The following is a 5,000-nucleotide window of genomic DNA, read 5'->3' as shown; positions in this document are numbered from 1 at the left end:
GAAAAAGAGAGATCTAACCAAATTATTAACCTGATGCTCCATCGACAGTCCAGAGTCTAAGAATGTGCCAAGGTTTTTCACTTTGTCAACAATTTGAATAGAGGCATCCCCCAACTTCAAATCTGTTTCACTTTTCCACTTCCTGTTCCCCACATACAGCACCTCCGTCTTATCATCATTCAGTTTCAGTCTGTTCTCATTCATCCATTTCTTAACACTTTGGATACAATTCTTACTATTGGCTGATACTTCTTGTAAATTTCTCGTATTGGAAACGCAGTACAATTGCGTATCATCAGCGTATTGATGGTAAGACAGACCAAAACTTCTGATGATTTTAGACAGAGGGCCAACGTACAAAACAAAAAGAACGGGTCCAAGTACTGAACCCTGGGGAACCCCACAATCAAGAAAGATTTCCTCCGATCTATATTCATCCACCGTAATAATCTGTTTACGATTAAACAAATATGACCTAAACCAATCAACCAATAATAATAATAATAATGATAATAATAATAATGATAGTAATAATAGTAATAATAATAATAATAATAATAATAATAATAATAATAATAATAATAATGGCATTCATATATCACGATATGATCATTAAAAGATAAATAATAAAAATATTTATCCAGAAGGATATTGATATTTAGATATTATATTTACAATTAATCACGGAAAGATAGTTGAAATGAAAATTATCCTTTGTTTGAATACAAATGAATTCTAATTATATAACAAACTTTTTCTTTAAAAACACACAAACATTATTACGCTATTATTAATGCTTTCAAAAACAATTAGATTCCCATTACAACAATGAGGCCCTAAGGAATTGTGTTATCAGACCTGCAAATAAGTGCACGTCTGTTTTGAGAAATAGTACTCTAGGCGGAAAAAAAGACACGCACACAGAAATCTGAAAATGACGCACACAAAAAGTTATTCCTGGATAATCCATGTCTACACAGAACATGCCCTAGGAAGCGCTAAAATCATAGTTCATATCAAACATGCAAGTCTTACTTTAGAATTATCTCTTGCCTGGTGAATACCTTGTAAATTATTCCACTGACATTTCTGAATCAACTTTGACGTCTTTTTGACATTTTCTTTGAAGATTATATCCTACATCTACCACATCACGCTAATAAAGGCGGCTATTCTTTTTACCAGACTTAAAAGAAGTAGATTGCCTTGAAATTCAATACAAAAATATGACATCACCTTACGCCTCTGAACGCCTACATTAACATTAAAAGCATGTCTTTGTGCAAGTTTTATGGCAAAGAAAAAAATATGACTAAAAAAATTAATATAAAACATTAATCAACGTAATTCAAGCAACGAACCTGTAAAGAGCTACGAGGCGAAAAGAAAACAAACCGAATGCTTTCGTTAACCGCCGTAGATTAAACCACTCGCTATTATTCTCTGATCGTTCTGATAAGATGGCGTGAGTTAACTTTGCGCGTGCGTCAACTGTCAACAATATTTTCTCCTCTTACAAGCTCTCGACAAAACAAAACCGTCGTGAGTCATTGGAAATTAATTACAACGAATCATGGTTTAATGTGAAACAAATTGCACAGGAGGAAAATATGTCAGATTTCTGTTTCCTCTCCCCCTGCATTTTATAGCAAAGTAGCAGATCCGTATTTTACATTTAAAGTTTAAGTATATACTCAGCGATCGATTTGTACCTGTGTCAGTTAAATGCATCGTTACATTGTCGTTCTAAAAATGTCATATTATCCTAAGGACATCCAGCAATCTATGTTGTCTGTTTCAAGGTATAAATACTGGGATTCACTCCGCATTTGGCATGTCCAAATATGCATGTATGCATTTATTATAGTGTCATGTACATATTTGCAGGCCTGATACCCGAACGCAATTATGAAATTGAATTAGCATTGTTGTAATGGACAACTTTTTTGCTTTTTTTCGAGAGTATTTCATTACAACAATGAGCCATGACAATTTGGGTTATCAGACCTGCAAATTAATACACGTCAATTTATAGACTAGAGCGATCATAACAGCTTTCCCCTTCATCGCATTTTGTCCTGGAGCTAAGTTCCTTTAAAAAAAAAAAAAGATTTTTTCTATTGATAACCTTGAAAAGTAATATGAACTCGAGAAATAAGTCTACCCGAGGTGCACGCTAGGTAGCTCAATGGTAAAGGTCAATTCTACCTTTCCATAGAGCAAGCCTATGTATTGAAGAAAAAGTTTTATTTTGTTTTTATTATTATTATTATTATTATTATTATTATTATTATTATTATTATTATTATTATTAGTAGTAGTAGTAGTAGTAGTAGTAGTAGTAGTAGTAGTAGTAGTAGTAGTAGTAGTAGTAGTAGTAGTAGTAGTATTTTGCTTTGTCCTATTTTGTTTTTTTTTTGTTTTTTTTTTAATCCAGAACATTTATTGACCTCTGGTAAGCGGGTTGACGAAGAGAGAGAGAGAGAGAGAGAGAGAGAGAGAGAGAGAGAGAGAGAGAGAGAGAGAGAGAGAGAGAGAGAGAGAGAGAGAGAGAGAGAGAGTGTGAGAGAGAGAGAGAGTAAAAAAAAAAGATAACAGAAAAGAAAAGAAATCAACTCGTCAAGGTTCGCCAATCGTCATTCTTTCATCTTCCCACGCATTCTCTATCAATTCTTTACCTACGAGGCGGATTTTGAATTATTTTACATCCACTTTTATTGTTCGAGGCAAAAAAAAAAAAAAAAAAATACAAACCTAAATGCACATAGGTCTAACAGGAAATAAGTATACGTCGATACAAATGAAAACAATCGTTGCAAAAAAAAAAAAACCCCAACTCGGTTCCGGTTAGTAATTATAGATATAAGATTGTGATTTCGAAAAAAAAAAAAAAGATAGATAAAGAATCATGTTTCGAATACCTCAATTAAAAATAAATGGGTCAAGTAATTTGAAAGAGAACTGTTATATTATCACAAAATGAGGAGGTGTATGTGTGAGTGTGTGTGTGTGTGAGGGGGGGGGGGGTAATAATAATAATAATGATGATGATGTAATGTATTGTAATGGGAAATTTATATAGCACCATAATCCATTTACAATGTTCAATAGCGCTTCACAAAGGCAATAAGAAATAATAAGTAACAAATTAATAAATATACACATACATATATACACACTCAAACAATATATACATATATATATATATATATATATATATATATATATATATATATATATATATATATATTTGATATTTATATACATACCCGTGATGATGATGACGATGATAATGATGATAAAGATAATAATGTGAAATCGCATTTATCATCTAAAGCCTTGCATAGGCTTTAATATTAACGACAAAAAAAAAAAAGTATTTTATAGCGCCCGTACTTGTTACAATCAAATCACTCATTTTTCAGGTATATAGCTATTAAGTAGTAGTATCTTTCATTTATTGTCAGGCAGGTTGTACAATACGTCAGTGCTGATTGGTTTCCTCGGATTCGCGGAAATCCGCGATTTTTGTCTCAGAGGAGGAATTTGCTCATTTTGAAAAAAAAGAATTTCCCTGATCAAATGAGAGACCTTATGTTTGGCGGAAGTGATAGGTGTCGTTTCCCACCATTTAGAAGTTAGCTCGAATATCAGTTTATCATCTCAATTTATCTAAAAGAGGGGTTTGTGCAGTAAAAATAGGGCTAAAAGGCCGTGGTTCAAAATTGTCCTCCTTTTTCTCTTTTTGTCACCATCATCACTGAAACGTATTATTCCAAGAATCCTTTTTTCTTTCTTTCTTTCTTTCTTTTATTTTGTAAATTTATGAGTGTACAATAAGTCCTCCCAAGTCCAAGTGCTCACACTTACAGCTACAATATTATCATTCTACTTGACACAAGCACCGAGCACTATATTATTGAGTTGATATGGTCATCTCTAGACATCGCGTGTCGCGCAGCATCGCGTAGTACTTAACGGGGCGGCGTCAATAATGACTACATTGACCATCTCATCAAAAAACACTGGAAATTATACAGTCACCGTCTCATTATCACACTTAATTCATTCGTCCTTATGGTTTTGGGTCATCGACAAGGCAGTAATTTTATTATTGATTGACCAAAAAAAAGTACTAAAATAACAACAACTTGAGCTTTTATATAGCGCAATATTCACTAAACGTGCTCAAAGCGCTTTACAAGGGATCTCTGGACAACAGCAACACGTAATATGAAGAACGAGACAAAAGTAATGCATTACACTTTGAGAAGAGATGTTGCACTATATATAGCTCGCGTTTTTTTATTTTCACTCACACATACAAATTATTTGCCAAAATGTGGAGGAGAAGGCATTTTACATTAACGCGGAGAAAAAAATGGCAATGTTTCCAATCGGGAAGGGAAACTTTCTTGGCCAACCGACTGAGATCGAGAACCTGCCAAACGGCAGCAATGCTTCGTCAGTGGGGACCTTCCACCTGTCCCACATGTACGAGTTGTGGACAAGAACCTGAAACCGCAGAGCATCTAGTCGACCGTTGCGTTGTGACGAGGCTACCGGGCGGGTTCGCGACTGTACACAATAAGAGCGTCAAGGATTTCGCTTCCCGAATAGATCATCATAACATTGTAGCGTGAGACCATTAGAATTTGCTGCCAACAGCAGATGTCCAAAGCAGGTTGAACGGAGTCCGCTCAACAGCAATTTGGAGACTAATATTAGCTTATTTTATTAGGAAATATTTGATGGATTAATACCAGTTACCGTTTATGGATTATTTTTATGATATGAACGTCTTGAGCATGTTATGTGTATGACCTATTATTGTAGCTTTGATGTCAAAGAGAAGAAGGGGGAAAAAACAAAGAAAGAAAAGGTTAGGAGCAAAATAAATACATATACCATACAAAACAAAGAAAACAACAACAGCAACAAAAACAACAAACAAACAAAAGGCCGACAGTCCATGGTGCAAGATAAGTAGCGGTTCATAT

General features: G+C 34.2%; 1 protein-coding gene across 3 annotated transcripts in view; it reads right to left on the bottom strand.

Moving 5' to 3' along the window:
• LOC144962942 (uncharacterized) overlaps positions 1-5,000 on the bottom strand; it is an 11,511-nt gene that overhangs the window by 5,439 nt on the left and 1,072 nt on the right. The window contains exon 1 of one of the 3 annotated variants that reach the window (XM_078896370.1): positions 1,362-1,483. The exons of 1 other annotated variant lie outside the window; for it this stretch is intronic. The gene's annotated coding sequence lies outside the window, so the exon portion shown is untranslated. Of the gene's footprint in view, positions 1-1,035; positions 1,285-1,361; positions 1,484-5,000 lie in introns of those variants that run through there. One more of the 3 variants, XM_078896369.1, reaches the window with a different exon arrangement.

This window comes from Berghia stephanieae, chromosome 1 (assembly GCF_034508935.2).
Source record: "Berghia stephanieae isolate SIO BIC M18660-M18661 chromosome 1, UCSD_Bste_1.3, whole genome shotgun sequence".
In the NCBI taxonomy this organism is placed as follows: Eukaryota; Metazoa; Mollusca; class Gastropoda; order Nudibranchia; family Aeolidiidae; genus Berghia; species Berghia stephanieae.
Note: the sequence above shows the minus strand (reverse complement) of the source record. Positions and strands in the feature narration are given on the sequence as shown.